Source organism: Meleagris gallopavo, chromosome 3 (assembly GCF_000146605.3).
Source record: "Meleagris gallopavo isolate NT-WF06-2002-E0010 breed Aviagen turkey brand Nicholas breeding stock chromosome 3, Turkey_5.1, whole genome shotgun sequence".
Taxonomy (NCBI): Eukaryota; Metazoa; Chordata; class Aves; order Galliformes; family Phasianidae; genus Meleagris; species Meleagris gallopavo.
In genome coordinates, this window is record NC_015013.2 from 25,161,197 (window position 1) to 25,174,021 (window position 12,825).

At 38.6% G+C, this 12,825-nt stretch overlaps 1 protein-coding gene across 2 annotated transcripts in view; it reads left to right on the forward strand.

The window, feature by feature from the left end:
* Positions 1-12,825, forward strand: part of SEMA5A (semaphorin 5A) — a 238,393-nt gene that overhangs the window by 64,000 nt on the left and 161,568 nt on the right. The gene's annotated exons all lie outside the window — the stretch shown is intronic.

Genomic DNA, 12,825 nt, shown 5'->3' on the forward strand with positions numbered 1-12,825 from the left:
ATGCTGACTTCGTGTGACATAGCTAAAGTTTTGCAGCTCCTCTGGTCTCTCATGTAGTTTGTGTCTCTTTTGAATAATTGAAGGCTGAATGTGCAGAGGGTTTTGGGTAATGCTGCTCTGCTACCTTCCTGCTGCATTGCTTAAGTACTAGAAGCACTGCAGTGGCCATGCAAACTTGTGGTGTTATCAGAGGTTAACAGTGTGACGGGTGGGTGCAGTGATGGCAGTGTTGCTGTAGAACTGTGATCTTCGGCACAGACTGAGCACCAGGTTTCCCGATACCATGGGACTGGAGAAGCAGATGTTTGTGTTAATTAAAGAATGTTGAGTATCCTTTATCTCACCTGTCTGTGGTATAGACATTGCTTTAAAATGCCCGTTGAAGACTGTAATTACTATGTGAACATTCATAGATACTATAACTGCTGAGTGTGATGTTAACGCACTGCCATGGAAATTCAGGTTGTGAGACCCTTTTTCTACTGGAATTTGTGTTTTCTGTTCTTTATTCAGCGTGATCATTCTGCAAAGTTCTTGTACAGAAAAGCAAGCAAAAGTGCAATCTGAGCAGACTTCATCTAGGACAGTATTCTTCCCCTTGTGTGCCTTCATGTTAGCACCAGCATCTATCAGATCGATCTCATACTTAGTGATCCTTAGAGAACCCTGAAATAGTTCATGAAAGTAGGCTGTCTGATTGGGAAACTGATGATTACTGTTAGCTATATATAGAGGAAGTGCAGAGCTGAGTTTGCTCTTTCATGGTGGTGTCAAATCTACAGGAATGTCTGGAATAGGAAGAATGAAAACATAGTGGATCTCTAGAACAGGTGGGGATCTGAATGGGGATTTGGGCTGGGCTGCAGCTTTTAAGAGGACCAGATAATTCTTTCTTTATGTGCTTTAGTATCTAGCCAATGAGTAGAGGAAATTTTCAGTACTTTCTATTCTTTCAAGAGATTTTTAAGTATTATTTTACATGTCTTGAGGTTCAACATTCGTACATCATTATGGAGAAGAGAGCTAATTAGTGTAATGATTAGATTGACGTGATGATAATGTCACTATGCAGAATTTCATGGGAAGTCCATACACTAAAAATGTGTCTTACCATTAAATACATATGACTGCATTTCCAGTAAAATAGATTTTGAAATGAGTTTGCAGAAGAGTTGGGGACCACAAGCCGAGGGTGGACCAGTAGGTATCAGAAAAGCTGCAATAAACCTGTGAACCTTTGCCTGCTTTCTGCTTATAGGGGGAAGAGAGTATTAGAGGGGAAAAGAGCAAAACTTGCATATAATACATGTTTTCCAGCATGTGCTAACATCAACAAACTTTCCATAGATTTATATAATACCGAGTTTGTTACATGTCTGTCCTTACTAGCTCAGCTTTGTATGTGTACTGGACAGTTGCAGAGGGACATTCATTATTTTTTTCAAGGTTGCTTGTGAAATACTTCTGCTCAGGTTCTAGACCATTTATCTTGTAGAATGATGGCTAACAAGTGCAAGAAGTTCCACTATCAACTGCACATTTTATAACAAGCTCTTTATAATAGAGGGGAACAACAGCTTGGTTTGAAGTTTAAATTCTGAAGGCTTCAATCACAAAATGTTATGTCCCAAATACCTTTTTAAGTTCAGTAAAATGGGGAATTTATGGCTCCCTGAATGTTAGTTAAAGTCTAGAGACAAATTCTCTGTTCCCTTCTTTCAAAATTACAATACCCTTAGAGTGTGGATGGTAAAGATCAGAGGAATGGTGATAATAGTACTCAAATGTTAAACTTTTTATTCAGCAGCTGGATAATCTTGTAGGAGCTGCCTTCTCTTCTTTCCACTGTTCATTAAAATAATTTGCAACACATGAAAGGTTAACATGAGGGCATAGAAGTGTTCTAATCTTTTTCAGTCCTTCTTAGTCTTTCATGATATACATAAGATTTGGGTATGTAATCCTGACTTGCAAAATATTCGCATTTATTTCAAAAGTGACTTCAGATCTTCTGCATGAAGAAATCTGGCTCTTCTGCTGACAAAAAAAAAAAAAAAAAAGAACAGCCTAATCTTGGCAGGCTTTGCCTTGCTATTTACCATTTTCAGATTCATAAACAGAATTTTAAAATACTAGATGCTGACAGAGTAGCAGTTGAAATCCTGAATGCTTCATACTTATTTGTTCATGTAGTAGGAATTGCTAGGCATGATGAATTTGTCAGTTTAAATACTTAAATATAGAGGAGTCTGTTCAATGAAAAGAAAGTGAAAGAAAGGATGTGCTGGTGTGGCTTTACTTCATCTCCATCCATCTGAACCTCATAGTTTTTTCAGGTCTAACAACTTCCTTTTAAGGACCACCAGATGACTTTAAAAGAATCAGTAAATAAAACTCGTAATAGGTAACAGGAATTATTATAGTATCAGGCTGATAAATTCTCAAGTGTCTGAGCCTTGCAGGTTGCCGTTCCCTGACAATGCAGTCAGAAGTAACTGGGGATGTCAGCATTCCTACCTTCCTCAGTGCTCCAGCTGTGCATGTGGGAAGGAAAAAAAAATAAAAATGCTTTTAGGCCATTTTAGTTGATGTAATCAGCTCATTGTAGGGCCATGTGAAGGTGATGTTACAGAGGAAAAGGCAGGAAATCGTGGCCAGGAGTGACGTCAATTTGAAGTGAAGGGGAGCTCTTAGTGTGCTAGATTTTTTAAAGGGTTTCTGGAGCCACAGTTCTCATCCTGGTGCAGAACTAGGAATGGAGGGGAGATAGCCCTCTTTGAATGACCAGCTTATTATCACATATTAACTCACCCTTTTAACCATACCCCATCCCCAGAAATAAAGCAATTAGAAAGAACAACAAGAAATGGTAAAAAATGGGATTTTAATTCATGTACTTGCTATTAAAGAAAAAATAAATAAAACAACGAACAGAAGAATCCAAAACATTTTAAGAACACTGAGTATTTTAAACTTGAACTTTAAGATAAAGGAAGTCTGCATTTGTGAAATATAAGTGTGTAACTCATTGAGATGGATGTGTCAGCTGGGAAAGTATGGCAGAACTCCCCTGCTATTCAGCTGCTCTTTTCAAATACTGCTGCTAGAGATTACAGCACAGCCTGAAAAGGCTAAAGGCGTGGATGGTTTGGAGCCTAAAGGAGAATAAGTAACAGTGGTTTTTCTTCACTAGGAAAATTCCAACCCCCTACTATAATTTTTCTCTTAAACTGTTATCTCCTTCAAGGCACTTCTTTCTCTGTGTGTTTTGTATAATACGAGTCTCTGGAAGCAGTTGGACTGAAAAATCATATTAAAATGGCTAGTTCCTTTTCAAACACTTATTTCTGGTGAATATCTATTCAATTACTCTATAAATCTGTTTTCCCCTTTTTTCTTAAAACGAATGTGGAAAACTTGCCCTTTGAAGTTGCAGAATTTAATTCATAGAATCAAAGAATCTTGAGTTGGAAGGGACCTTTAAAGGTCATCTAACCCAACTTCCCTGCACTGAACTGGAACATCTACAGCTACATCAGGTGCTCAGAGCCCCATCCAGCCTGACCTCAAATGTCTCCAGGGATGGGGCTTCCACCACACTTCTCTGGGCAACCTGTTCCTGCGCTTCATTACTGTTATTGTAAAAAAAGCTTTATCCTAATATCCAATTTAAATTTCCCTCCTTTTAGTTTGAAATCACTTCTGTTTGTCCTATTTTAACAGACTTTTCTTACAGTCTCCATGTAGATACAGAAAGACCAGTCTCAGGTCACCCGGAGCCTTCTCTTCTGCAGACTGAGGAGCCCCAGTTCTGTCCTTACAGGGGAGGTATTCCATCTCTTGGATCATTTTTGTGGTCCCCATCTGGACAGACTCCAACAGGGCCATGTCTGTCTTGTACTGAGGACTCCACATCAGTCTTACTGATGTGATGGGTGAGAATCACCTCCTTTGTCCTGCTGACTATATGCTTCTTTTGATGCATACAGTTGACAGTGTTCAAAGGCCCACTGCTTGGATCTGTCTAGGTGTGTCTGAATGGCAGCCTATCCTTTGGGCATGTCAACTGTACCACATAGTTTGGTGTCCTTCGCAAACTTGCTGAGGGTGCACTTGATTCTACTGTTAATGTTATTGTCCCAGTACTGACCTTTGTGGGATGCCACTTGTCACTGATCTCTATCTAGACATTGACCATCATTCTCTGGGTAATCTGGCAACCAATTGCTCATCCATTGAACAGTCCACCTGTCAAATCCATATCTTTTCAATTTATAGAGAAGGATGTTATAGGGAACTGTGTCAAAGCCCTTACTTGAAGTCCATATAGATGACATCAGTGGCTCTTCTGTTGTCCACTGTTGCAATTATGCCATCATACAAGGCCACCAGGTTGGACAAGCAGAATATTTTGAAGTATTTTGCTCTCTCAAGGAAAGTGATAAGGAAATAGCAATAATAAGAAAACAAAAAACAACTCTAAATATAATTCCTAGATCAGCAGAAGTAAATAAAACCTTTACTGTGTTGACGGTGCTGGACGGTTTTGTAAGGAAGTGTTGATGTGGGTACTGGGCCTTAATGTGAGTGTGCCAAGTGGCACTGTTAAACTAAGTAATACTTTCTGTGCCATAGAATCATAGAATTGCTCAGGTTGGAAAAGACCTTAAAGATCATCAAGAACAACAGCAACCCAATCATACTACCCTAACTCTAACAACTCTCCACTAAATCATGTTCCTGAGCACCACATCCAAACGGTTTTTAAACACGTTCAGAGATGGTGACTCAACCACCTCCCTGGGAAGCCTATTCCAGTGCTTAACAACTCTTTTTGTAAAGAAGATTTATCCTGATATCCAACCTAAACCTCCCCTGGCACAACTTGAGGCCATTTCCCCTTGTCCTGTCACCTGTCACCATGGTACTTTTCTTCATGTGAGTTACAAATTATGGAGCTGCTTAATTTTGGATGTTTTCAAAATATCATACACCCTTTATAGTGGCAAAAAATATATTGATGCTGAGGAGTTTTCTAAATACAGAATTGAGGAACAATGACTCAAACGATGTTTTTGAAAATGTTAAAGAAAAAAGGATTGACAGCCATCACTCTTATTTCCGTAACAAGTATGTAATTTATATCCCCTTCCCGCATTTTCAGCATGCGTTACCATCAACTCCTCATGCTGCAGTGCTTGAACATAATCTCTCAACTTCTTTACACTAATGCAAAGGGCTGTGTTTTGTCTTAATTTTACACCATATCTCAAGATTTTGTGTTGAATGACTATCACAGAGGCTGGATAGCCAGCTAGGAATTTTTATGGTAAAAAAAACTACAAAACAAAAAACACTGTTGCAGCTTGTGCTTGTAGAGCAAGCTCTTCAGTCCTTTTCACTGGCAAACTTGATCTGCATTGGTCTTTGTCCTATGCCTGGGGGGCTGAGTGGAGCTCTGACTGCTGTTGACCTCAGTGCAGCCCTATTCCTTTTATTTCAAAGGCTCGCTGTCTTCTGTCTGATAATAAGCTCAGTGCAGTGTAGTCCTTGTGAGAAACACTGTCTATTCCAGAACAGCATGTTTCTCTTTTTAAGTCTGCATCCTAGTTTGCAGTATCTCGACATCTCAAATGGAAAGAAAAGGATAACTTGGCTGAAACAAGAGTTCCAATGCCAAAGTCAGAAAGTAAATAAGTAATTCAAAATCAAAATACCATTTCATACAGTATAGACTAAACTAAATCTGAATAATTTGTCTATATTTCGAATTTGGGATTGCATCTTCCAGCTGGAAGTCTGGAGCTATTGCAGTCAAAATGAGTATTCATGCGTGGCTTGGATAATGGATCATTGTGTCAGATGTGAAAAGCTACAGATGAGTAGAGTAAGAGAGATAGGCTTTCTTTTTATTATTATTTGTTGTTATGGCTATTCACATGGGAAAAACTCATCAAATGTAGTTCTTCCAACTGTAAAACTTTAGAATTGAAAGCCAAAGCATATACTGTTTAGTTTGATACTTATTTGGGCAAGTAATGGTCCATTTTCATGTCGTTTTATTATCTCACTTTATGATGATATTGTTAATAATGTGGTTTGGAGTAATATTGTTGTAGAATGAAAATGGAGACTTAATGATGTTATAAAACTAGTAAGCTTTTCCCAACCACTGTTATAAACACAAAGCAAAACTGTTCTTTCAGCATCCCTGAGACTTTCCATCAGTGACAGGTGCAGTGTCTTTCATGCTCATGTTTGCTTGCAGGACCAAAGAAAGTCACACCTGTGCTTGGCACTGGATAACCTTTGTCCTGAATGGAAGAGTGATAAGATGACTGAGACTATGCGTAAAAACAATCTCCAAAGTAAAATGTTTGTTTAAGCCTAAACATATGAAGGTAGTGTTAAAAACAATTAAAGGCTAAAAACAATTAAAGGCATTTATTTATGCATCAGTTCTAATCATAACCTCAGTCTTTCTCTGTAACTATTTGGACCCTTTTCTCCAGTTAGTTTCCAGTTGCAGATTAATCTGAATTCCTCAGTGGTTTATTAATCTTTGTCTTTCTTTTCTTGTCTATTCCAGCTGCCTGAGCAGTCTGTAGTCTCTCTCTTGTTTGTCTGTTTATTTTTAGACTTGATCAAAATTTTCAGTAGAGTACTTGAATTCCAGAGCTTAACCTTGAGAATGATAAACTGTCCTCAGTCTCACTGGAGACTGATAGGGGATATTTTCCATAAACATTCCCTTTATTTTTAATCTGATGTCTCTGGATATAGTTTTATACTTCTTGCTTTGTTTTTTTCTTTGTTTTTTTTCCTCTTTCACCTGAGGCAAACAGTTGGCCCTAAGTGCCGTGTTCATAAAGAAGTGCTGTGTTCATAAAAGAAAACTATAGAGTTCAGTTTAAAATTACTCAAATGTTATGACCTCAGGGCCTTCAGGCTAGGGAGGATACTGCTGAAACCTGAAGACAAATTATCAAAAAGAAAGTGTTAGGTTCAGAACTGACTGATTGACAGGCTGCCGCCAGATCATTTTTGAGGATAGATAAGAATAATGGTGATGAAAAACTGAATTCTGTTCAATCTTAGTGAGCTATTGCAGCCACCGTAGGGGAATCTGTGATAATTTCACAAAATTGCAGAGTATTTTAATATTTCTCGGATGAAGACTTTTCAGATTTTCTTCCCCATCTGTTTGGTTTTGTTTAGACTTTGATTTATATTAAGAAAGAAAGCAGTTTCAAAAACCCATCCCTGAAATAATCTAAATGTTTTGAATTGAATTAAACATTCATTTGATATTGAATTATTTAGAAGAATCAGTGAGATAATTTTGTGTATTTATTTTGGCAGACGAAATGAAATATCCAGCTCTGTCTGTGACCTGCTGTCCATTGCAGCATTGTGCTGGCAAGCAGGAATGGTTTGTTCAGAACAGGGAGAGAAGCAGGGACTTCAGTGGTAGACTCAATATGCAAGCTTTCATGTCAAAATTGGTATATAGAACTGTGTCTAGATGTCTAGATTGGCTCAAAGATGGTAGCCATGTAGGGCAAGCTCTGAAACTATCAAATTATGGATTTATAATTCTGTTTGGACTTCCATGTGCTCTCTCCTGTTTCTCTGTGGGACTTCTTCATGCCTCGATTCCCTCTACTTTCTGAGTTTGTATTTACTAAAAAAATTTGATCTTTTTTTTTCTTCAAAATGCACCTTAGTCCCAAATCCTTTCCTTTTCATTCAGTGGGTACTTTGAAGGGTGAAACACTGTTTTTGGTAGTCCTTGCAAGATATTCAAAGCTCTGACTTTGGCATCCACGTCACCAAGAACATCCCTGCTACAGGCAGAATGGTGCTCCTGCTGGTCAGCCCACAGCTATCTCCTTGAGATATTGAGCCTGTTTGCAAGATGGAATGAGGGTAAGACTTGAACATAGACAACAATGATGCAATTCCTGGACTGGTGCCATGCCAGTGGAAGCATGTGGCTAGCACTTCAATGCAAGGCCAAGGCATTCAATAACCAAATGGAAATGAAAAGTAATATATCTGGCTTTTGACTATGATCAGCAAAAATTTATATGGTGGGTAGAAATAAGTGTGCGTGGAAGTGCATGGATCAGCAAGCAACTCCTACCTGAACTCAGCCATAAAAAGGAATTGTAGAGGTGGAAGAATAGCAGATGACTAGGGGAGTGGTGCTGAATGGGATGGGGGAACTAGTCACAAAGCACATGGAAAAGGCCACGGTAGTCAGTCCCTCCTTTATATCTCAGTTTGCTGGTGGAACCAGCCTTTAGGAGTCCCAGGTTTCTGAGACACATAGGGAAGTCCTATTGCTTCTTGTGGTGTTGTATTTTCTTATTCTCCTTGTGAAGTAGTATCCAAGATATCCTACCTTCAGCCTCTCTCTACTGCTAACAACAACCTGCTCCTAACACTTCTACACAACAGTGGATGTGTCTCTCATTTCCCCGACTTCTAACAGCGCTGGCAAACTGAAAAAAAGACCAGTGCAAGATAGGAAAAATGTGTTTACTGCATAAGGCGTGCATAGACATGGAGTGTAGCCAGGCAACAAGACATAAGGACTGTATTTATAAGTCAGGACACAGAAAAATTGCTGGACGTTCTTCCCGCTGCTTTGAAGTGCAGAAGGCAATTTGCAAAAGGGAATGTGCAGAATATGCAAAACTTCACACAGGGGAAATTTCTGTAGAAATCTTCTCTTGCAAGAACAAATCAGAAATGGGGGCTTCATAAGTAGTAAGACAAATTCAGACATAGATAATTTCATTATGAACTCTGACTTGTAACCTGCTTAGGTAGAACAGATTGTTAGTCACTGGAAAACTGCTTCCCAAATCAAATGGTGTTTCTTAGCTTTTTATAAAATAGGTACAGTTTTAAACAGCACCCATTTATCCAGATGTTAAAGTCAGTTAATTTGTGTCAGTTGTAGCTGACATTTTAATGAAGCTACTCATTGGTTTAGGTCACATGGATTTCATGCTGACAAATATTTTTAATTGGGGTATGATTTCTCTCTTCATTTTCTTTTTTTTAGTTTCATTGGTATAAGTAGTATAAGTATACATGCAATGACAACATGCATGTAGTGAGTTCCTTAGATATGCAGTTATTGCATGAATTCAGTTATACAAAGCTTGTAGACAAAGAAAAAACATCTTTTCACTTCCACATGCAACTGCTTATAAAATATACAACCTATGAGAGAAGGTGGGTGAGTCAGGGTGAGATGGCTGAACCAGGATTTTGTAATAAAAACTAGACACATTTTCGGTATAGTCAAGACTTCAGAGAGGATTTATTTTTTTCCATTTTTCCTCTCTATATAAAAATAATTGGTCCCCATTTGATAATCATGTTATTTCCTTTGCTGTGAAGCAAAACTTCAAAGATTTTAATTAAAAATGCTATTCAACTTTATTGTGCTTGCTCAACTTATTTTTAAAAGGCGTCAGAATCAATAATGTCAATTAAAATTTATTTCAGTAAATTCAATTAAGGCAGATAATGAGTGATGTAACTCTTCCTGGAGTTGTAATTAGAAGTTTATATGGACACCTGTCATCAGGTCGGATCAAACCTCGCCACCCACAGTAGATGCCCAAGCAAATCTTAATCAAGTAATGATACTTTCTCAGAAAACTTTCTCAATTATTTGAAACCTAGTAGCTTATTGAGATGAGCGGCATTTGTAGGATTCCTTTATTTTTTTATTTTTATTTTTATCCAGTCAGTTTTTTTGGCTGACACAGGGAAGCTGCAAAGTGGTGAAAACATGAGAACAGAATTATACCACTCCGTGGCAGAAATTTTAATGATAATTAAACAGCTATAATTATCTGTGTTTGATTTGTTTTTGTAGCACATAAGTAGAGAGTTGCTCTGAAAGTAAAGCCTCCTATTTCATGATGTTGTCCCACAACATCAGAGGCAGATGATGGTAGTATGGTAGTAGAATCTGAACCTTCCTGCCAATATTCCATTACATTTTGTTGCTGTGATAGATGGCAGCAAAGGGAAAGTCTGAAAAATGATGTCTGAACTAGAAGTACAGATGAAGCAAAGGTGTGTCACTAAATTCCTCCATGAACAAAAAACGGCACCCGTTGACATTCATGCATGCTTGCTGAATGTTTATGGACACCAAACAGCAGATGTGAGCACAGTGAGGTGATGGGTAGTGTGTTTCAGCAGTGGTGACAGTAACAGTGGATCACTGGTACAGGTTTTTACTAGTGTGGCATTCAGACTCTTGTTCATGGCTGTTGAAATGCATACCTAATGATGGTGACTGTGTTGAAAAATGGTGTTTTGTAGCTTAGAATTTGCTCTATTATGTAGTGTTCTTGTGCTCTTTGTATTTGTTGTGGTTTTTGTGGAGATAAGTAGAAGGCATTACTTTTCTGAGTGACCTACATTGATATTCATCTAATGCATTTAAGGCAGATTTTGTCGAGTGTTCTCTTAGCTGAGTGATAGTGGCTTCACCCTGTGACATTTAACTCATGCCCACTTTCTGTATCTTCAGTTTTCCTTTTGAAAAGAATTCTGAAGCAACATGCGAATGAAAAACTTCTAAAAATCTCTTTAACTATCTTTAGTATTGAAAATGCAGTGAATACTCTTTGAATTCACTATTTAAACATTGTGAACAACATTCCCTGTGCAACTTTTTCATGATTTTATAACTGCCTATTATCTTTCTCCTCACATGTCATTTTCCTAGGCTGAGAAATCAGTCTATTTAATCCTTCCTTGTAGAGAAACCACAAAAAGATGGAGGTCTTTTGTCACCTTTCCCTGGACATTTCCTAGCTCTGCTTTCAAAATTGAAATTGAGGACTGTATTAGAGCAGAACACACTATTCAAAACAATGGATTTTTCTGTGGTACAGTGATATTTGCTTATGCTCCATGCTGCTCATAATTTGTTTTAACTTCCACCTTTTGTTGTTACTGTAACTCAAGATCTCATTCCTGAACAGCCCGTTGCTGAATACATGAAGTAATTTCATTATTTAAGGTTCTTCTTCCTTGTATGCAACACTGTATTTATTAAAACTGCAAATGAAATCCTCTACAGATAATTAGCCATTCGAATTTGTAAGGTTTGCCCCTCTACTAAACTGAATAACTTCTCATCATTAGCAAATGTTATCACAGGACTGTACATTCTCTTTTCTGCATCATTTGAGGATATGTTGAGCATTATGAATTCTACAATACATTTCTGTGGGACTCAAGTGCTGGCCTCCTCCTGAAAACTGACCATGTGCTTGCCTTTATCTACTTTTCAGATTCTTTATTCTTGGGAGAACCTTCTGTCTTATACTCTGCCTGGTTTCTTGAAGAGGTTCTTAAAGTCATTTGATGAGGAAACTTGTCCGGTAGCTGTTAGAAATCCAAGCAGAATGTGTCATCTAGTTATCATTAATCCTTACTTTGTCTTTATTCATGTTCTTGTATTCTAGCCTTCTTGGCCACCTGGGCACACTGCAGGCTCATATTCAGCTGACTGTCCATCAGTACACTAAGGCTCCTTTCCATCAGGGAGCTTTCCAGCCACTCCTCCCCAGGTCTTTGGCGTTGCCCAAAATGCAGGACCCGACATGTGGCCCTATTGAAACTCATACAGTTTACTTTGGCCTATCTATCCAGTCTATCCGGGTCCCTTTGTAGAGCCTTTCTCCCTTCTGGCAGATCAACACTTCCTCTCAACTTGCTGTTGTCTGCAAACCTACTGAGGGTGCACTCAATTCCCTCATCAAGATTATTAATAAAGATGTTAAACAGAAGTGGTCCCAGTTCTGAGCCCTGCAGGACACCACTCTGAACTGGCCGCCAACTGGATTTAATTCCATTGACCACAACTCTTTGGGCCCAGCCATCCAGCCAGTGTTTTACCCAGCGGAGCATACGCCCATCCAAAACTGTTGGCAGCCAGCTTCTCCACAAGAATGTTGTGGGGGACAGTGTCCAAAGGCTTTACTGAAGTCCAGGTAGGCCACATCAACAGCCTTACCTTCATCCATTAAGCAGGTCACCTTGTCATAGAATGAAATCAGGTTTATCAGATGGGATCTACCATTAGTAAACCCATGCTGAATGGGCCTGATCCCCTGGTAGACCTTTAACTGGTCCACGATGGCTCCTGAGATTATGCATTCTATAACCTTCCCTGGCACTAAGGTAAGACTGTAGGTCTGTAACTACCAGGATCATCTTTCCAGCCCTTTTTAAAGATGGGCATCACATTTGCCAGTTTTCAGTCTGCTGGGACATTTCTAGTTAGCTAGGACTTCTAAACTATTTTTTTATTAACTAAATGCCCTACTGTTAATTTATGCCAAATTTACTTTTTCTCTTTTCGTTGTGTCTTTTCTGGTAGGTAGTATTAATTCTTCCGATGTCTCTGTCGGGGTACTCCTTAATGCTACCTGCAAATCTTTTACTCTTTGCTGCCCCTTTTAGCTCCTTTCTATCAAGCTTGTTCATACTTAAGTTCCCTATTATGAAGTGGAATGTGCCATAGTGGATTTGAATCTTTACTTGCTCCTGCAGCGATGGTGAATCTAAGTACATTGTGGTTGCTATTTCTGCATGCTATCCTGGACTAAATTTTGATTTGCTTTTTCACTCATGGGTCTAATTTTGAATTCCTTTATGAAAATTTTGATTTTTGTCTAAAAATTTCATCTTGCTGACAGGCTGCATAGTAATGAATACTCTAACTGTCTGAAGTAGCTGTGGCCTGCCATTTCTCCTTCATTTTCTAACCTCATAGCA